At 36.6% G+C, this 23,400-nt stretch overlaps 1 pseudogene; it reads left to right on the top strand.

The window, feature by feature from the left end:
- Nucleotides 1–350: 350 nt before the first annotated feature.
- Nucleotides 351–19,563, top strand: LOC108465117 (pentatricopeptide repeat-containing protein At4g01400, mitochondrial-like; annotated as a pseudogene).
- The last annotated feature ends 3,837 nt before the right edge of the window (nt 19,564–23,400 follow it).

Here is a 23,400-nt window from a genome sequence, read left to right as displayed (position 1 = left end):
GTTGATTTTCTTATTAGGAGAAGTTTTGAAGCATCGGATTTTTGCATAGCCGGTCAAACCCTTGAACAGTAAGACCCTTTAGAGGCATTATGAGTTTGAACCCCACCAAGGCCCAATGATAGAACATTTCCTTCGTGGAAGTAGGCATTCTCGCAAAAAATTCTGTGAATCTCATTAGGCTCTCATTGGAGTAGGGACACAAATTTGAGGTTAAAACCAAACATAGAACCTCCAAGAACAATACCTTTATTGTTTGAAGGTTCGGTCGGCTTCTTAGAGGACGGCACTTCAAATACTTCTCCTAATAAATGAGTCGACCCTCTCAACACAAACCATATTTAGGTAGAAAAATGAGGAATATGGTTTCCTTGGAGTTTAATATGCGAAAAAGAAATATGGGATAAAAATGAGTATGAGGTGGTGTGCTTCCACTAGGAACATACCAATATTTGATAGGTCTTGGTTCTCCATTTGCATCTTGGATATTACTATTATTGCATCTCCTTTAACCACAATCATCTCAGCACCTAGCTTTAACTTTGTGTCTATAATAATATTGAATTAAAAAGAAGGGTAAATTACACCAACAGTCACTCAACTTTGGGCTAGCTGACAAAACAGTCACCTTAATTTCATTTCAGTCTCTCAAATTTGAAAAAGTGACAAAACAGTCCTTTCCGTCACGGTAAAGTGACATGGCAGATGATAGTCTCTAGGTGGCCAGTTACCACCAATTTAATAGCCCTATCAGCACCAATTTAGGGTTTAAGAAGAGAAAAAGAAAAAGAAGAAGAAGAAGAAGAAGAGGAGAAAAAATAGAGATGTGTCCAGTTTTCAAATCAATGGCAACCGTCGCTATTGCTAATAGCTTCCCCTACGCGAGTCTTGAAACTGATATCCGCCTAATCCGACCCTATCCTCGCTAAAGAAATCTTCGATGTTGCCACCACCCAACCCGTTTTTTGTCATTCTTACTCTTCCTTCCTCATCCTCATTCTCAAACTCGGTGGTTCCAAGCACTTTTATCTTGTCAACAACCTTCTCGTTCGTCTCAAATCCGATCAAAATCTATGTCGACTCTTTTTTCTTACCTCATCAAAATCTACGCTGAAGCTGATTTATCCCAGAAAGCTCTCAATGTGTTCTACAAAATGCTTGAATTCAATGTTAAGCCTTTACCCAGACACTTAAATCATATCCTCGAGTTGCTTATTTCTCATCGTGACTTCATCATGCCTGTTTTCGACCTTTTCAAGATTGCCTATAAATACGGTGTTTTCCCCAATACCAAATCTTACAACATTTTGATGGGTGCATTTTGTTTGAACAGGGACTTAAGTATTGCGTACAAACTGTTCAAAAAAATGTTTGAGAGAGGTGTTATGCCTGATGTCGAGTCTGTTAGAATTAAGTGACCCAAATTCTTATTTAAATAAAATACGATGGAAAATAAAATAAAAGTAAAATCCATATTTTACTAGACTTCTTTTATTTTATTTTAGAATAAGGTTTTTAAACCTTATTAAACTCCATCTATTTTATATTGATTAGGATAAGGTGTTTCAATCCTACTAGAATATGGCTTTGCAAGCCTATAAATAGACATAGTCTATTCCTCTTGTATTTGAGTAAAAATTTTTCGACATAGTGAATTTTCTTCTCCTCCGCCCGTGGTTTTTTTCCGAAAGGGTTTCACGTAAAATTTATGTGTTCTTTATTTTTATTTATTTTATTCTATTTTATTTTTCACAAATTGGTATCGAGCTTAGGGTTATTCATCTCGATCACGGTAATGGCGTCTTTGAAGTATGAAATTCATTGTTGGATCGCAACACCGATTTGCGTTGTGGCAAATTAAGATGCAAGCGCTTCTTGCAGATGGATCTAGAGGATGCCCCGCTAGGATAGATAAGATGCCTTCGACATTAACAGATGAAGAGAAGAAACGTAAGGATCGAAAGGCATTAACACAATTACATCCGCATTTGTCCAACGAAATTTTGCGGGATGTGATGAAAGAGAAAACCGCCATTGCATTATGGAAGAGGCTAGAACAAATATGTATGTCGAAAACTCTAACAAGCAAGTTGCATATGAAGCGGCGTCTTTATGCTCATCGTTTGGAGGAAGGTGCGTCAGACACGAACACTTAACAAAGTGTTTAAAGAAATTCTCTCAACCTTGGAGGCCATGGAGGTTCAATATGATAAGGAAGATCTAGGGTTGATTCTACTTTGTTCGTTGCCCCGTCTTATTCAACCTTTAGAGACACGATTTTATATAGCCATGAGTCTCTCACGCTTGATGAGGTTTATGATTCTTTAACCTCGTATGATAAGATGAAGCATCTTGTGGTTAAACCCAACTCTCGGGAGAGGGTCTCATTGTTCGTGGGAGACAAGACCGGAATGTTGATGATGATCGTGGTAGAACACGAACGGAATCCTCGTGGTAAATCTAAGGGTAGATCGAAATCTTCAAACAGAGGTAAAACTTGCAACTTCGCAAGAAGAAAGGGCACATTAAATCTGAGTGCTATAAGCTACAAAATAAGATTAAAAGGAGGTGCGAATCAAAAGGAAAACAACCGGAAAATTCGGTGAAGCGATGTTGTAGAAGACTACAACGATGGTGAACTTCTAGTTGCTTCATCAATGATTCTAAAGTAAGCGAGAGTGGATACTTGATTCAGTTGCACCTTCCACATGAGTCCCAATCGGGATTGGTTTACAACTTATGAAACAAAGATGTCAAGGTGTTGTTTTGATGGGAAATAATGCTTCATGTAAAATCGCGGTGTTGGAACAATTAAAGTTAAGATGTTTGATGGAGTTGTCGAACACTTAGTGACGTGCGGCATGTTCCGAATTGAAAAGAAATTTAATTTCGTTGAGTACTCTTGATTCAAAAGGGTGCAGATACACGGTGAAAGTGGGGTTTTAAAGATTTCAAAGGGTCCCTTGTTGTGATGAAAGGGCAAAGAAAGATTGCCAAGTTATATGTTTTGTGGTTCTATCATATCGGTGATGCAATTGTCGCTTCCTCTTCCTTGTCGATGATGATATTACTAAACTTTGGCATATGCGCCTAGGGCATATGAGTGAGAATGGCATGGCGTAATTAAGCAAAGAGGACTTCTTAATGGGCAAGGAATTTGCAAACCGAATTTCGTGAGCACCTTGTGTTTTGGGAAGCAAAGAGAGTTCGATTCACTAGAGGAATCCATAACACGAAGGAAACGTTGGAGTATATCCATTCGATCGTGGGGCCGTCCGAGTGCCTTCGAGAGGTGGAGCTAATTATATGCTAACCTTTATTGATGATTTTTCCGAAAAGTTTGGGCGTTCTTCCCAAGCGTAAAAGCGATGTGTTTTCCACATTTAAGTCTTGGAAAATTATGATTGAAAACAGACGGAAAACAGATAAAATACCTCCGCATGCACAATGGCTTAGAGTTACGCTCGATGAGTTTAATAGATTGTGCAAGTCGAAGGATCATGAGACACTTGACGATTCGTCATACTCCACAAACAAAACGGTGTTGCGAAGCGAATGAACGAACGATCATGGAGAAGGTTCGATGTATGTTGTCAAATGCCAACTTACCGAAGTCATTTTGGGCGTATGCGACCTCTCTGCATGTTTTTGATCAACCGATCTCCATCCGCTGCCATTGAGAAAAAGACTCCACAAGAGGTATGGTCTGGTAATCCTGCTAATTATTCTGATTTGAAGATTTTTGGGTGTCCTGCGTATGCTCATGTTGATAATGGAAAATTGGAACCAAGATCCATTAAATGCGTTTTTCTTGGTTATAAAGCTGGTGTAAAAGGCTATAAGTTATGGTGTCCTGAAAATAGAAAAGTTGTGATTAGCAGAGATGTTGTTTTTGATGAAACCGCTATGCTACCTAACTTATCTCTTAAAGACTCTTCCAATAAAGAAAACCAAAAGCGGTGGAGCATCGATTAATACGTAATCAACTCCTCAAGCCAAGACAAAATTGAGAATAGAGTTGCTTCTTCACCGCAATACTCTATCGCCAAAAACAGGACAAGAAGAGAAATTAAACCTCCAAAGAAGTATGCCGAGGTTGATCTAGTTGCTTATGCTTTAAATGTGGTGAAGATATAGATGCGAATCAAGAGCCATTTAATTATTCGAGGCGATTAGTGTGAAGACTCGTAAAAGTGGATGTTTGCTATGCAAGAGGAGATGGAATCACTCCACAAAAGCAGAACATGGGATCTTGTAAAACTTCCTAAAGGTAAAAAGGTCATTCGTTGTAAATGGGTGTTTAAAAAGAAAGAAGGGACTCAGGAGTTGAAGAACCCGGATATAAAGCAAGGCTTGTTGCAAAGGGTTACAGATCAAATTCCGTGGAGTGGACAGATGTGTTCTCTCCGGTTGTTAAGCATAGTTCGATTCGAGCTTTGCTTGGTATTGTGGCCATGCATGATTTGGAGCTTGAGCGGTTAGATGTAAAACGCATTTTGCATGGAGAACTTGAGGAAGATATTTACATGCAACAACCGAAGGTTTTATAGTCTCGAAAAAGAGGACTATGTTTGCTTGCTGAAAAAGTCCCTTTACGGTTTGAAACAAATCACCAAGACAAGGGTACAAGAGGTTTGATTCCTTTATGACTTCTCATGATTTCAAAAGAAGTAGTTTTGACAGTTGTGTCTACTTTAAGAAAAGCATGATGGTTCTTTTGTGTATCTACTTCTTTATGTTGATGACATGTTGATAGCGACAAAAGATAAAGAGAGATAAGAAAGGTTAAAGCCCAACTAAGTGAAGAATTTGAGATGAAAGATTTAGGACCAGCAAAGAAGATACTTGGTATGGAGATTCTCGAGATAGAAAAGCAAGTAAATTGTACCTAAGTCGGAAGGGGTACATTGAGAAAGTTCTTTGCGAGTTCAATATGCAGAGTGCTAAGCTGTTAGTACTCCTTTAGCGACCCATTTCGGACTTTCATCGGCCTTATCTCCTCAATCGATAATGAGATTGAGTACATGTCACATGTTCCATACTCTAGTGCGAGAGGATCTCTCATGTATGCTATGGTTTGTTCACGCCCGATTTATCATATGCGATCGGTGCGGTTAGCGATACATGGCGAATCTGGTAAAGAACACCGGAAAGCGATTCGATGGATTTTAAGATACTTACGAGGTACTACTAATGTTTGCTTACAGTTTGGAAGAACTAAAGATGGAGTTATAGGGTATGTTGATGCTGATTTTGCTGGAGACCTTGATAGAAGAAGATCTCTCACGAGTTACGTCTTTACAATCGGAGGTTGTGCAATTAGTTGGAAAGCCACTTTGCAAACTACGATCGCTTTGTCTACCACTGAAGGTGAGTACATGGCGATTCTTGAGGCTTGTAAAGAAGCTATTTGGTTGAAGGGACTATTTAGTGAACTCAATGAAGACCTTCAAATCAGCCACGAAGATTTTGTGACAATCAGAGTGCCATCTTTCTTACAAAAGATCAAATGTTTCATGAGAGAACAAAACACATTGATATTCGGTATCATTTTGTTCGTGATATTATTGCTCGTGGTGATATTGTTGTGAGCAAAATTAGCACTCATGAAAATCCTGCAGATATGATGACTAAGTCACTTCCTATAACCAAGTTTGAGCATTGCTTAGACTTGGTTGGTGTTCATTGTTGAAGTTAAACCCTTAAGGGGTTTTTGGAAGAGGTGAAGAACTTGTTTATTGAAAGTTCGCGATGAAGAACTTGTTCATTGAGAATTTGTGTCAAGGTGGAGATTGTTAGAATTAAGTGACCCAAATTCTTATTTAAATAAAATACGATGGAAAATAAAATAAAAGTAAAATCCATATTTTACTAGACTTCTTTTATTTTATTTTAGAATAAGGTTTTAAACCTTATTAAACTCCATCTATTTTATATTGATTAGGATAAGGTGTTTCAATCCTACTAGAATATGGCTTTGCAAGCCTATAAATAGACATAGTCTATTCCTCTTGTATTTGAGTAAAAATTTTTCGACATAGTGAATTTTCTTCTCCTCTGCCCGTGGTTTTTTTCCCGAAAGGGTTTCCACGTAAAATTTATGTGTTCTTTATTTTTATTTATTTTATTCTATTTTATTTTTTCACAGAGTCTTATAAGATATTAATGCAAGGGGTATGCAAGAAGAGTCAGGTGAATAGAGCTGTAGATTTGGTAGAAGATATGTTGAATAAAATATTTGTACCAGATTCATTGAGTTATACTACTTTGTTGAATAGTTTGTGTAGGAAGAAGAAGCTTAGAGAAGGAAGACCTATGGATGCTGTTAAGGTTTTTGCACAGCCACTACAGTGGAAGAAATCATATCAACTGTTGAGAAATTTTAGATTTCAGGATAACTTTAAGCTTGGATATCAATGGTATCGCCCTTGTTTATATACCACTGCAACTTTAGTTGCTGCTACAACAAGTTACCTGCCTATCATCACTTTTTTCTTGGCTGTGTTACTCGAGTAAATTACACCATCAGTGGCCGATGACAAGAGACGAATTTTAGGTCAGCGAAGAATCATTATTAGCCAACCAAACAAGGGCATTATTTCTAGATGTGTTGTAATACCAAATAGAGAAAGTGTAGAGATTTGTAGAAGAACTCATTGACTTAAACCCAACAGCAAAGACTTTATTTGAACAGATAAGAATTTTTTTTTGAGATGGAGTCCATGGGAAATCCTAGAAATTGAAAGATTGATATTGCCGGGACAACAATGGCAGAAGGTTACAAAGGAAGAGGCAAAGAATTAGACCCGGCCAAATTTAGGCAAAGAAGATTTTTTTTACAGTCTCTTGTTCTTCTTCTTCTTTTTCTTGTTCTTGTTCTTGTTCTTCTTCTTCTTCTTCTTCTTCTTCTTCTTCTTCTCTGTTATTAACGTTATTTTTTTTCAATTTTTTCTTAAATTGGGTGGATTTTACTGTGTACATCCAACGTGACAAGTTAACTTGCCACATCAGCTTGTTAACTTGCCACATCAGTGGTCCCGTTAACCCCCTAACAGAAACTGTTAACCGGTGACTATTTTGTCACTTTTTTATAACGTTAGTGACTGTTTTGTTATTTTTTAAAAGTTGAGTGACTGATATGAAACCTAGGTGACTGTTTTGTTAGCTACCCCAAAGTTGAGTGACTGTTAGTGTAATTTACCCTAAAAAGAATGATTTTTTGTGAGGCTCAGGAAATTCCTTTTTCTATTCACCCTTGTAGTGTGAAAATGTACCATAGATTGCTTCAGCCTATCTTTATTCCAAAATGGAATGAAAAAGGAAATTATGGAGTATGTCGCTAAATGCCTAACCTGTAAATGGGTAAAAGTCGAGCATCAAGTTCCTACTAGGTTGCTTCAGCCTATCTCTATTCTAGAATGGAAATGAGAGTGAATTGTCATAGGTTTCGTGGTTGGTTTACTAACATCACCGAATAAAAGAAATGCAATTTAGGTGGCAGTGAATTGACTGACGAAGTTTGCTCATTTTTTGGTTGTGAGAACCAATTGGCCACTTTTGAAGATGGTTGAATTATATATTCGTGAGATAGTTAGACTCCATGGTGTGCCTGTGTTTATTATCTCCAATTGAGATCCCCATTTTACCTCGAGATTCTGAAAGTAGTTACACGAATCGCTTGCTACAAGGTTGAATTTTAGCATAGTATTTCATCATTATTCTGATGGCCAATTAGAGCAAGTTATTCAGGTGCTGGAAGATATGTTGCGAGCTTGCATTATTGATCTCAAATCTGGCTGGAAATATTATTTATCGTCAGTTGAATTTGTGTGTAATAACAGTTTTTAGTCAAGCATTCAAATGGCTCCATATAAATCATTATATGGCTGACGATGTAGAACACCCTTATGCTTATCGAAATTGAGTGAAAAGAAAGTAATTATGCCATAGTTGATTCAGGAAGTGGAAGATATGGTTAAGTTGATCAGGGTTAGATTTAAAGTAACTTCAGATAGATAGAAATCTTACGCTAATCTGAAACAGAAAGACATAGAATATGTTGTAGGTTATAAAGTGTTTTTGAAAGTCTCTCCGTGTAAGAAGATTTCGCGTTTTGGCGCAAGAGAAAGTTGAGCCCTAAATTTATCGGGCCTTACGAGATTGTTGAAAGAGTTGGACCGGTTGCTTATCGTCTAGCTCTTCCGTTGGAGTTGCAAAAGATCCATGATATATTCCATGTATATATACTCTAATGATATCAGTCTTGTAACACGCCTTAACCCCAACCTGTCACCGGAACAGGGTTACGAGGCATTACCGAAAGTAAACACTGATAACAAACAACACTGAGTCATAAATCTATATTTCAATTTAAAATTTCTCAAATTCCACCTTTAAGACCCTAATATAGACCTACGAAGCCCAAAATATACTTAGGAAGTATTTTGGGACTAAACCGGGAACTTTGGAAACTTTTCTTTGAAAATAGGGGCACACGCCTGTTTGGCCTGAGACGTACCTGTGTGGCCTGGAACATGCCCGTGTGGCCTACCCGTAGGCAGATCTGACTTATTCACACGGCCGTGGGACTAACCTGTGGGCAAGTCTAACTTTTCCACATGGCCTGGGCACACGCCCAAGTGACTTGGCCTTGTGAAAACATGATTTTTCACCATTTTTAAGTTATTTTCACATACTAAACACACCTAATTCATGCCTAAAACATTTACTTATAAATGTTGATCAAATAGCATTCATCAAACCTTTCAAACTTAGCAAATTTTCATTCATTCATTTCATTACCTCTTAAGGATTATGCACCACATTTACATTCAAAATATAAAACATTTACAAGTGACAAACATCAAACCTAGTACATGCCACATTTCTAAAAGATAGATGCATCACCAAAATTGAGCTGAGGTCGGGATTGACTCAGATGCTTGATTGAACTTCAACTTTACCTAACCTACGCACGGGAAACAACCGTACGCTAAGTATTGGAAATACTCAGTGGTATTATCATAAATCAAATTATAAAAACAATAAAATATCATAACATGCATCAATAATTAGCAAATCATACATACAAATTTATACCAAACTTTCATATTTCTATTATATCATTTCCAATGATAGATCCAATAAATCATCAATGAGATTTCAAATAACTCATGAACCTTTGATTCATCTCTCAACCACATATAATTATTCAATTCACATTTCAAATATAAACACTTCATAAACCTTTGGTTCATGCCTTCAATCTCTTTACAAATTCCATCTCACATTCCATCTTACAATATCACTTTCTCATTTTATTTGATAGCTCGATTAATCAAGTTCATTTGATTTTATTATTTCACTTATTTTTCCCTATTAACATGACTCGGACTTTCGCGGATACACGGATCCAACCACCACACCAGAATGGAGACAAACGCCTCATCGGATAGTTTGAAGCAAATAAGTGACGACCCACGTCTCATTGGCTAAGCCAAAGCAAAGTGGCGACCAACGCCTCATCGAATCTATCCGAAGCAATAATGACACACCATGTGTCTCATCGACTTGAGGTCGAAGTATCCCTGAACACTTCCTATCCTATGGCATGCCAACTATATCCACCCTAGCCCGACTAGTTAATAGGGTATCAAAATCACATATTCATATCACTTTCACTTTCAGTTGATCGTAATCATTCGAATTCAAATCCATCGCAATAACAATTCAATCACAATTTCAAATTCACCACAAATCATTATACAATTCAATTTCACACATGTATACATTCATCAATCAAATCCAATTCTCATTCAACTCAAATATCACTATTTACTTCACATTCAAATTCCATATACATACACTAAAATTAAACATTTAATAAGAGATAACTTGAATTATGATAATACAAATCGTCGATCACTTTTTCTTTTCCCTTCGTAAAACGTCTCGGTTTCCTTGTTTGCTAAGAAAATTAGCATAAGTACAATTAATTAATAACAAACATATTTTATATAAAATAATAACTCTTTATACAACTTTTACCCAAATCCCAAATTTGTCCCAACCATTTTCATCTTCTTCCTTTCTACAATTCACATCATTTTCTTATTCAATTTCCATCAAAACTTCAATATAACCATCAAATTTTTACTATTTTCCATAATTTCGAATTTCTTCCAATTTAATCCCTAAAATTCAAAACTTATAGGCTAGTTTACAAATTAGTCCTTTAATCAATTTTAATCAACAATTTTATCAATTTGATCCCTAATTTCATCATTTATTCAACATAAACCCTACTCAAAAGTCTATCAACTTTCAATATTTCCACACAAATTTAAGAGTACTGTACTCTAAGACTCCAAAAACATCAAAATCACAAAGAAAGGGACTTAATTGACTTACCAATTTAACTTCCAAGCTTTCAAACCCTAATTTCTCCTTTTTCTTCTCTTTTCTTCTTTCTTTCTTTCTATTTCGTTTGATTCTCTGTAACTATTTCTCTTTTTCTTTTGTTTCTTTATTTCATTTTATTTACTTAATTAATATTTAATTATAAAATATCTATATAATAACAAATAAAAATAATACATGTGTATTTATACACACATGTACACATGTGTTATTTATCACCATACAATTGTCACTATCTCAATTAATAGATAAAATATAATAATAATAATAATAATAATAATAATAATAATAATAATAATAATAATAATAATAAGTAAATATCTTTTACTTAATAAATAAGTAAATATATATATATATATATATATAAAACATACATTTGTACTAATAATTTAAATACACATGTATTTATTCTCTATCTTACACATGTCACTAATTTGGTTTGATTACTAATTTAGTCCCTTATCATTTTCTCTATTTTAAAATTAATCTTTTACGCTCTATTCGATTTAGTCCTTTTTAATAATTACTTCTAATTAAACTAAATTCACCTAATCAAAATCTAATTCAACCCATAACTAACTTCGTAAATATTTTTAATAAATATTTAAAGACTCGTTTTCCTAAGACGGAGGCCCTAAATTCACTTTTTCGGTGCCCGTGAAATATGGGTCGTTACAAGTCTGATCCATCTCATGTTATAAAAGTGAAGACAATCGGAGTTAAGTCTAACCTGACCTTTGAAGAAAAACGATGGAGATTCTAGCTTAAGAAGTAAAAGAGCTGATAAATAAACACATGCCACTAGTAGAAATCCTATGGCAAAGTCATAGCGTGGAAGAAGCAACCTGGGAACCGGAAGAAATAATGAGATCCTAGTATCCTCACCTCTTTCCAGGTAAATTTCGGGGACAAAATTTCTTAAGGGGGAAGAACTATAATGATCCGATTTCTAGTGGTGTCGAAAAATGTAGTTTAGGGACCCCTTATTAATAAACCGAGACCATAAATATTAAATAGGGATATTTAAGGAGTTAATATTTAGATGAATTGAAATTTGGACAGTAAATTTAGCCGAAGTTATGGTTAATTAAGACCTAGGGACTAAATTGTAAAGTTTAATTGTTATATATTTTTAATTGGTAAATGGCTTAGGGACTTAAATTGTAATTTTTCAAAGGTACAAAATGGTTAATAAACTATTACTAATCATGTTCTAGTGGATGGTAACGATGATTGTGGATTAATTAAGTAAATTAAGGTTAATTAAGATTAAAACATAATTACTTAAACTAATTAAAATTTAATCTATATATATGTGTAAATTAGAGGAAGAAGAGATGAAGTATCTTCTTCTCCAACCATCCAAACATCGAAAGAAAATGGAGGATGTCATTATTGTTTTGTTTAAACTTTTTTCCTTCATTTCAAGTAAGTTCCTGGCAATTTTTCTTTGATTTTTACAGATTCTTTGTAACAGCCCAATTTCGGTGAAATCGGAACAGTGGTCTAGGGACCACAAATCCGAGCCGAAAAATAAAATTTATTTTTATTTTGATATATGGTTCGTATTATGATAGACATGTCATGTGAAAATTTTGATAAGAAAATTTTATCGATTAAGTGTTTAATTATGGTAAGGACCAAATCGCATAAAATAAAAAAGTTAGAGTCTAGTAGCTAGAAGGATCAAATAGCTATCGAATTCAAAAATTAAGGTTATTATATGGTAATTAGACCATTAATAAAAAACATGTAGATATTTTGGTGACTCATCCATGTAAATTCAGAAAAACGGCAAAGACTAATTGGAAAATGAAAATATTTAATTAATTAAAAGATGATAAAAAAGAAATATCATTTTATTTTATCATCTTCTTCCAAAAAAATACATGGGAACCCTAGGAGAGATAGAAGAAACTTTCATGGCCAAATTGGGTATGTTTCCTTGGCCCGTTTTTAGTAATTTTGATATTTTTGAAACCAAGATAGCTTAATCTATCTATTTGGGGATCAATTTGAGAATTTATCAAAGTATGGAAAATGGTTCATGGATGTATATGCTGAAAATTAGAAATTTATGGTAGAAATGAAAGGTTGTTGATAGGTAAACAACTTTTACACAGTGATTTTTGATGAAAACATGATTTAGGGACTAAAATGTAAAGTTGTAAAATTGAAGAAAAATGATGAATTTTTATGAATACATGTGCTGTAAATTTTGTAATGGGATTTTGGTTAGGCTTGGAATAAGGAGTAAATTGCACAAATTTTATTTTTCGAGCCTAGGGACGAAATGGGAATTTATGGAAAAGTTAGGGGCAAAATGGTAGTTTTTCCTAGCATAAAAATTGAGTCCACTTGAATATAAAATATGATAAATTGATGTTAAATTTACTTGTATAGATCCAGATAGACCAAATTCAGAGCTAGAACGAGAAAAGGAGGAAAATGTTGGATTAGTAGATTTATGTACATGAACATTTGTCGAGGTAAGTTCGTGTAACTAAATTGTATATGTTTTTATGCTTGAATTAAATGTTGTGAATTGTATAAATGCCATAAATACGTGAAATGATCACATACTCATTAAAGCTCGATACATGAAAGAGCCCGATCAATTATAATGCCCGACAAATGATAAATGATAAAAATGTTAATTTTATGCTTGCATTGAATGTGAACATTTGAATTGAATAAATGTATAAATATATGAGATTGACCACATGCTTGATAATGCTTGAAAGATACTAAATTCCGTATGAAAATGTTACTTTTATGCTTGGAATGAATGTGGAATGTGATCATTTGAATTATATGGATGATTATAGATGTATGAAATAATCACATGCCCAATAATACTTGAAAAAAATGTTTAAATCTTGGTTGAATAAATCAAAATTTTGATGGATATATGATTTCCCGAAATGAATAAGGTCCTGTATTTGTTGCGGACAAGATTTAGCCCGAACGGGTAATCCTGATATGAGTCTTCTTGAGCATATGTTATGGATTGGATTTGGCTCGGATGGGTAATCCAGATCAAACTCATTTGAGCATATGTCATAAAAAGGATTTAGCCTGGACTGGTAATCATGTCGTATACATGTGTGTCTCGAAAGTGTACTCTCTGATATAGTCCCTATAGGTACCATTGGACATGAATTGACGGATTCTGATTCGTACACCTCGAGTGTACTACCTGCGTATCCATAGACATTTCAGATAAATTCAATGGGTAAAAGTTCTTGACATAAGAATATATGAATAAGAAATGAGTTATTACACATATCGGCCTAAAATACATGAAAATGACGATACGTGATAATTTAGATATGAAAATATGAAATGATGATATTGTACATGGAATTTATTTGATGAGTATATACATCCTTGATTATAGACTTATACACCTTGAGTGTACTAATCATGACCTTGATATTCCGAGTAATATGAGTTAAGTTCTGATATGAAATGATCTGAACTCGAAATGAACTAGTATGAAATTATACTTGTAATAATGAGATAAATTATGCACGTTGAATGAATACATGTTGTGGAAAGCATATGTGCTTGGAATCTTGATTGTTGTTGAGCCCATATATGTTTTGATGTTATTGTGGATTTTAGGACTAACAAGGGCCATGAGGATGTGTAGGGCTTGAGGTCAAATTTATTGAATACGCCTTACATAGTTACCTCAAAATAGAATGAATGGTAAGTTAAGTACCATGTTATACGAACTTACGAAGCATTTTATGCTTAGTTTTATTTCCTTATTTTAGTGTAAATCAGAAGCTCATTGGACTTGGCGGAGATCACTCACACTATCCATCGACCCATGTTGGTACAATATGGTAAAGCAATTATGGTTACAATGGAATGTATAGGTTATATTGGTCATATTGGCATGTAAATGTAAATGATTATTGTAATCTAGCCATTGGAATGTTGTAACACCCCAAACCCGGCCCAGACGTTACGGCCGAATCCGATGTGCCACATTGGAGTTAAAATCCATGTTTAGTTTTAGTGTTTTAAAAACTGACTTTTGTTAAGCTAACAAAGTGAATGGAAGCTGGGCACTAGGTAGGAATCCGTAACAGAGGAGGTGAGCCATGAAGGCTGCTTAAGTACCAAGCTCTTCGGTTGGATCCAATCCTAGACATGCCTACAACCATTACCACACTTAGTTATATTGATTTGAAATTTATTTACGTGGATATCTTTGAGAAATCGGATAATCGTAACGTTGTGTTGTTTGGAAAATAAGTGTCATTTTGAAAACACGTCCTAAGTCTAGCCCATTTATTATCAACCAGTTTAAAGTTATTAAAAATAATATAATCCCAGAAAAGAAAGAAAATCAAATCAAAATGGCCTTATTACAACTCAAAAATAAATAATAAATAAAGCAAACTTAATGAAAACCAAACACTTATTCAAAACCCCAAAGGCGATCACCGTGGCCACTCTGAATCCCCTCCGGCTCCAAGTCTCCAAATCAAGGCTCACCTGCAAGGTTAAGGAAAGAGGGTGAGTTTGGAAACTCAATGTGTAACAAGCCCTTTTCAGAGCCCAAAGCAATATCAGCCTACTGGGCCTAAGCCCACATCCGATCTCAACATATACTGGGCCGAAGCCTTTTCATATTTCATACACTGGGTCGAAGCCTTTACTGTAAATGGTATGGCCAGTAGGCCCATTTCATTATCACGAGTAATGTCAATGAAAGAATGAATGCAAGCCCATTTGGGGAGACTATTCGACCCATCATCCGCTAATCTCCACCCGTACCAACCAACACACCATGTGGGGAATGATTCAACCCACCCAACCAATACACCACTGGCAGCATAGCTGCTTTATCATGTAACTAGAGGCCTAGCCTCTTTTAATAACTGGGGAAAACCCTTTTGATAAATTGGGGCAAAGCCCTTTTCAATAAACTGGGGCATAAGCCCTTTTCAATAAACTGGGGCATAAGCCCTTTTCAATAAATTAGGGTATAAGCCCTTTTGCACTTCCTCATCCATATAACAAACCCAACCCAATGCAATTATGAATACATCATGTGCATTTCATACATATCATGTGCATATCATACATGTCATGTGCATATCGTATCAACCATGTATATCATATCCCACGTATCAAATTTATAAGTAAACCCTAGGGGTATAATGGTCATTTTTACCTAGGGCAAAACAGTCATTTTCATATTATAAAGGTAATTTCATAATTCTACCAAATATTAGGGTTTTCCATGTTCATTATTAGTTACTAACAATTCATATGTTCTAAACAGCGATTCTGGCCCATTTTTAGTGCAATCGAGTTATTGGGCCAAAAACCCCTAATGGGCCCTACTTAGCCGATTTTGTCATCTAGGCCCATTTAGCCTATATTCCATAATGTTGTTACCAGCCTTAATGCGCAATTTAACAGGTTTTCATTTTCTACCAATTTTACCCAAATGGGCCTGAAAGCCCATTGGGCCCAACTTCAGCCCCTCGAGGCCCAACTTACCGTCATGCTAAAAATCGTGCTCTTACCTGTTCCAACAATCCCGATCATCAACTTAGCGAATCTAACTAACCAATAAGCATTCGCTTGCTCGCAAGTCCTCGAAATGCCAGAATTTCGGCATTTCAGCTTTTCGGCATTTATCGTTTTAAGCTATGAAAAAGGGTTCGTTACACACCTGTTTTGCGATATTCCTCGACGAGATCTCCTACACGATTTCTCCTATAAACAACCGTTAATAGATCAGCTCACAATAATTGAACCAAATCGAGAACCATCTAATATCAACACTTACACATTCGGCCACCCTCCATAATGGCCTTAGGAACCTTACCTTTGCCGAAATTGATGACTAGCTCTAGCCACTTCGATGATCCAAACTAATCCAAGTCGACCCTACACCTTGATGCTCCTCCACTAAACAAACCATAAAAAGATTAAAGAAAAAACCAAATAGAGCCTATACCCACTTTCGGCCATCTTCTAAACTATAGGGGTTTCGGCTTTTGTCAACAGTTACTATAGGAATCGTTTAGAGTTCGAGTACTTACCATAGTCTCTCTTCTTGAATCCACTTATACTTAAAAGATAAAGGGATTGGCCACCAAAAAGTGAAAAGAAAAAGAGGTTTGCTGGTCAACAAGAAATCGGCCCCCCTAGCTTCACAGATTTTGGCTTTTGTGGTATTTCGGCAGAAGTGGAGGTAAGAAAAACAATAGGTGAACGAATGGGAGTAGTGGGCTGGTTTTGGAAAAGAAAAATGGAAGAAAAGATGAATAGGAGGAAGGTAGATCCGGCTGGAAAAGAAAAGAGAGAAAAAGACTACACCAAAAGGAGAAAACGGCACAACCTAGACCCTAATGTCGAAAATCCCTAACTAAAACCCCTCTGCCGAAATCCCCTCTCTAATCCCCTCAATTAGTCTAAGCTCTATCCTTCTCTCAAATCCCTAAAATCTCTCCCCTTATCCCTCCTTAATCCATGCATCTGACTGTTTCAAACTCTCCCCCATAGAGTTCCATCTAACTTTAAACTCTAGCATGCACAAGCATAAAAATAACATTACCTTCGCCATCCCAGGGAATCGAACCCAAGTCTTCCCCCAACACTTACATGCCACCTTTATAGCTCCCTAGTGGCATCACTTAGCCACTTTACCAAAGGCTCATTTGTGTTACATTTTACCTACAAATTTTAATAAGACCACCTATCCAAGGCCCCTAACTTCTTAAGTCCAAAATTCAAAAATTCCACCGGGTTTTTGGCCAACACATGGGCCTTCCATAAGCCTATTTACCTACCCAAATTATGAATTCCACAACCAAATACCAAATTTTAAAAACTTTACCAAAATATTGAGAATCGCAAAAAAACCCGAAAATCAAGATGTTACAAATGTGATTAGTGTTTAAATTATACATTATTTCATGGTTGATTACTCCTTTATTAGCTATTTTGAGTTGCTAACTTGGCATTTTTCATTCCTTTTTGATTCAGGACATTGAATTGTAGAAATTGAGCTTAAGTCGACAAAATTGAGCAATTTTGGATTTTCTGGATACATGGCTGAATTACCGGGCGTGACTTGGGGCATGATGTCGCTGACGTGGCGTCCAGTCAGCAGTTTCTAGAAGGTCTAGTCAGCAATTTCTAAAAGGCATTTGACGTGGAGAAAGAGGCTTAGCCGCCCATTTAAATTCAAATTAGAATTAAGATTTATTTTTATTTATTTATTTAGGATTTTTCTCTTAATTTTGAATGCTACTTTTTAGGATTTTTGAGGACTATAAATGCCCCATTGGGGTAAGCCTCAAAGGGGGGATCTATCCATCAAGCATTCTTCACTTTTTGCGTTTATTAAACTCTTTGTTTCTTTCTAGTTTTAATAAATTTCTCTTTTTGATTTAGTTTTTACTTTATTTTCTTAAAATGCTAAGTATGGTCTCTACCATGCTTAGCTAAGTTTTCCATAGCCAAAGGCTAAAGTAATGACTCGATTCTAAGACGTGAGAATCGAAAAGCACTTCATACCCTCGAGGGTTACATTTTTAGTTTTCAGGAATCAAGGATTGGTAATCGACCATCCTTTTATAATCAAGTCGGTTTTATTTCAAAAAGTGTACGTTGGAATAAAATTCAGTTTCGATTAACAGTTGGGAGGAAGGATCGGCCTGTGGCATTTTGATTTCCTGTGAACACGCTTAGTGGCGGTCCGCTAAGGGAAACTGAAATCGGGTTAGATTCTTATTTGAGACGACAGAATTTGAGTTGGGTTTTTCCAGATTTTCAAAGCATTGAATTAATAAGCGATTGACGCTATTAGCTCGTAAAGAATTAAGATCTAAAAATTGATTTTAGGTTCTCGATTCACTTGAGAGAAAAACAAGTTATAGGGGTTGGGCCCTATAGGCTGTAACCGGCATGTGCCTAGAGGTAAAATCCCATTCGAGGATCGATTTAAATCGAGACAAGGTCTTTAGCCCAAGGCTGACTTTTATCTCTTGATTTCAATTTCAATCCTTTTAATTTACTTGTTTAATTTCAATCATTTACTTCACTTCAAACAAACCCCCCTTCTACTCCTCCCTTTACTCATCACGCCTAAGCAAAGTTAAAAGCAAGAAAATTATCAAACTCCTAGTCCCTATGGAATCGACCCTTACTCTCCCTATTCTACTTATTCCAATCATTTTATCGAGATTAAGGCTATTTATTTTTGACATCATAACGACAGCATGTCAAAATTGGCACCGTTGCCGGGGACTTCGACAAGTTACTGATTTAATTTTCTTGTTTCTGATTTATGACCAGGCAAAATCCGGGCACATGTGAAGAATTTGATCCGAAAATCGAAGCACGAGCAAGAAGAATTCACGGTCAAACACTTCGGGATAAAAAGAAATGACAACAACAAACAAATTCCGAAGAATCAACTAGTGCTACCAATGAAGAATCAACGGATTCCACCAATCCGATTGACGCCGAGAACACTCCCATTGCCGATCCAACACCTGACGCACAACAAACAAAAGCGATGGGCGATCAAACAATTCGCGAGTTAACCGCGGCTCCTGCGGCACAACAACCACTTTGCATTACATTTCCTTAAGGCACCACCCCTTTTACTCTAAAAACGGGGTTAATTCATCTCCTTCCTACCTTCAATAGCCTCCTAAGCGAGAGTCCACACACACACTTAGCCGAATTTCATTTGGTTTGTTCAAGCATGAAACCTCAGGGAGTATCCGAAGACCAAATTAAATTACGAGCGTTTCCTTTTTCTTTATCCAGCATAGCAAAAGAATGGTTGTTTTATTTACCGCCAAATTCCATTACTACTTGGGTGATTTGAATCGTATTTTTCTTGACAGGTTTTTCCCAGCAGCAAAAGCAAGTGAACTAAGGCGAAGCATCCTTGGAATTAAACAAAAGTATGACGAGTCATTTTATGAATATTGGGAGCGATTCAAGAAGCTATGTGCGAGCTGTCCGCAATACGGATTGAGCGAACAAACGCTTCTGCAATATTTCTATGAAGGTTTGCTTCCGATGGAGATGAAAATGATTGACACCGCCAGTGGAGGAACGCATGTCAACATGACCCCCACCAAGCAAGGGAATTAATTTCGACAATGGCAGCCAACTCTCAATAGTTTGGTGCCACGAATGAACCTAGCCGAAGGGTTCACGAAGTAAGTACCGTTTCACTTGAAAATAAAATCGATAAATTAACTAACGTTGTTAATTCTCTAATTGTAGGAAAGAACGCATCAGCCAGTGTATGCGAAATTTGTACGATGCCAGACCACCCAACCGATTGTTGCCCGACACTCCAAGAGGGGATAGGTGAACAAGTGAATGCCGTGGGGAATTTTTCGGGGCCACCTCAAAGACCTTATAACCCCCATAGAAATACTTACAATCCGGATGGCGAGACCACCCGAATTTTATCTACGCACAAAACCAGAGGTCGAACCAATCTTACCAACCAAGGCCGCCTCTACCATAACCATATCAGCCGCCAAAAAGTTCACTCGAGTCTCTCGTAGAGTGATTGGCGCAATCCCAAGAGAAATTTCAAGACCGAACAGAGTCACATTTGCAAGAAATTGACAAACAAATAAGTCAATTGGCAAAAACCATGGGTCGCTTAGAATCTCAAAGCAAGCTTCCCTCACAAACCGAAGCAAACCCACGGGAGAACGTGAGTGCCATCACTCTTAGGAGCGGAACAATTGTTGAACAAAAAATAATGCCAATTCGAGAGAAAAACGACGCCAAAACAAGAAAAAATGATAAGGCAATTGTCAAAAAATCCACAAGTACGGAAGAAGCAAATGATGCCAATCTCCAAGAGGAAAATGATGCAACAACTCGAAGAAAAATAAAGAATCCAATATCCGAACTAGCACCATCTCCTTACGCCACACAACCTCTTTTTCCATCGAGATTTATAAAGAAAGATAAGCAAGCTGAGGAGAAGGAAATCCTAGACGTTTTCCAAAAAGTCAAGATCAACATTCCTCTTTTAAAGGTAATCCGGAAGGTGCCAAGGTACGCTCATTTCCTTAAAGAACTTTGTACTAATAAAAGAAGACTAACAGGGCATGAGAAGGTAAATCTCGGAGAGCACGTTTCTGCGGTTTTGACCCGACGACTTCCACCGAAGTTGAAGGACCAAGGCATGTTCGCCATACCTTGCAAAATTGGCAAAGTGGGCATAAAGAGGGCGATGTGCGACTTGGGAGCCTCCATTAACGTGATGCCTCTATCAGTGTAAAATACTCTTTCAGCCGACCCATTGAAGGAAACGAAGGTCACTATTCAATTGGCAGATCATTCAATTATTTACCCGGAGGGAGTCTTGGAGAATGTCTTGGTAAAGGTAAACGAATTAATCTTTCCGGCCGATTTCTATGTAATTGACATGGAAAACGACCGCTCAAACACTTCATCCGAAATTCTCCTTGGGCAACCTTTTCTTAGCACCGCCAACACTAAAATCGATGTCTGAAGTGGAATCCTCACAATGGAGTTCGATGGTGAGGTCGTTAAATTTAATGTTTACAAAGCGATGCGGTATCCCGATGATGTTCAAAGCATTAATTTTGTCGATATAATTGAGCCTGCGATTGATGAGTTTGTTGAGACTAATTTTGTTAATAAAATTTGCAGGGAATTCGATGATTTCGATGGTGAATTCAGGTAGTTGAAACAAACTTTCTCTATTGATTCCATTAATTCTAACGAAATCACTACACCTTCAAAAACTAAATTATTACCTTCAGTTTTGCAGGCTCCTCGGATTGAACTAAAGGAATTACCAGATCACTTGAAGTACATTTTTTTGGGAAATGATGATACGTTACCGGTTATTGTGTCAAACAAGTTAAGTAAAGACGAGAAAAATGACCTTGTGGAAATACTACGTGCGCACAAAAAAGCCATTGGGTGGACAATTGCCGACATCAAAAGGTTATGTCCCTCAACGTGTATGCATAAGATAAAGATCGAGGAAGGAACGAAACCAACACGTGAAGGACAATGTTGACTAAATCCGCCTATGATGGAAGTGGTAAAAAAGGAAATTTAAAAGCTACTTGATGCTGATGTTATCTATCCCATCTTGGATAGTAGTTGGGTAAGTCCAATACATGTTGTGCCTAAGAAGACTGGAGTAACGGTAATAAAAAAATCAGAAGGTGAGTTAATTCCGACTAGAGTGCAAAATGGATGGCGAGTTTGTATCGATTATAGGAAATTGAACTCTTTAACTCGCAAAGATCATTTTCCGTTACCTTTTATTGATCAATTAATAGAAAGATTAGCCGGTAAAACTCACTACTGCTATCTTGATGGATTTTCAGGTTTCTTCCAAATTCCAATGGCGCCTGAAGATCAAGAAAAGACGACGTTCACATGCCCTTTTGGAACGTTTGCCTATAGACGAATGCCCTTCGGTCTATTCAATGCGCCAACCACATTTCAACGTTGCATGCTTAGTATCTTTTCTGATTTTATCGAGAAGGTCATAGAGGCATTCATGGACGACTTCACTGTTTATGGTAACACCTTTACCGAATGCCTCTTTAATTTATCAAATGTTTTGAAGTGATGCCTAGAATACAACCTTGTTTTAAACTATGAAAAATGCCATTTTATGGTCGATAAAGGGTTGATGCTAGGACATATAGTTTCTTCTAACGGTATTGCGGTCGATGAAGCCAAGACCGATGTTATCCGCTCACTCCCTTACCCGACTACGGTTAGGGAAGTACGTTCTTTTCTTGGCCATGCAAGATTTTACCGACGATTTATCAAGGACTTCTCAAAGATCGCACAACCGTTATGCAATCTTCTTCACAAGGACCAAATCTTTGATTTCAATCCAAAATGCAAAAAGTCGTGGAACACCTTAAAGGAAAAGCTAACAACGGCTTCAATTGTACAACCACCGAATTGGAAATATCCATTCGAGCTGATGTGTGATGCCTCTGACACTAACATTGGCGCAGTTCTTGATCAGAAAATCGACAAAGAGCCTCACATCATTGCCTATGTGTCTCGAACTTTAGACTCGGCTCAGAGAAATTATTCCACTACCGAAAAAGAGCTTCTTGCTATATTATTCACTTTAGAAAAATTTCGTTCGTATTTATTAGGTACTAATATTATCATTTTTTCTGATCATGCAGCATTACGGTACCTGATGAGCAAGAAAGAAGCGAAGCCGAGGCTAATTCGTTGGATTCTACTTCTCCAAGAATTTAATTTGGAAATAAAGGATAAGAAGGGACGAGAAAATTTGGTGGCCGATCACTTGAGATGAATTCCCATCACTTCGTTTGATCCACCGATCAAAGATGAGTTTCCCGAAGAGCACTTAATGTTAACGCAACAAGGACGGGTAAAATTCCGATGCACCTACCAAGAGCGGTAATTAATAAAATTAAAAGGGAGTCTCGATATTACATTTGGGATGATCCTTATCTTTGGAAACACTGCTCCGATCAGGTAATTCGACGATGTGTAGCCGAAGAAGAGGTAAATTCGATCCTTAATTTCTGTCATTCGTATGAATGTGGCGGTCATTTTGGACCGAAGTGAACTGCTCATAAAATATTAGAATGCGATTTCTCTTGGCCGAATATATTTAGATATACTTATTTTTATTGTAAATCATGCGAAAAGTGTCAAAGAGCAGGTAATTTAAGTCGTAGGAATGAAATGCCTATGAATCCAATCCATGTATGCAAAATTTTTGATGTGTGGGGCCTCAATTATATAGGACCTTTTGTGTCATCTTACGGTAACACTTATATAATTCTAGCAGTCGATTATGTTTCAAAGTGGGTCGAAGCGAAAGCAACCCATAATAATGATACGAGAACTACTGTTAATTTTTTAAAGAATTTTATTTTTCCAAGTTTGGCACACCAAGGGCGATTGTTAGCGATAGAG

This window comes from Gossypium arboreum, chromosome 3 (assembly GCF_025698485.1).
Source record: "Gossypium arboreum isolate Shixiya-1 chromosome 3, ASM2569848v2, whole genome shotgun sequence".
In the NCBI taxonomy this organism is placed as follows: Eukaryota; Viridiplantae; Streptophyta; class Magnoliopsida; order Malvales; family Malvaceae; genus Gossypium; species Gossypium arboreum.
This window is presented reverse-complemented; position numbering and strand designations above follow the sequence as displayed.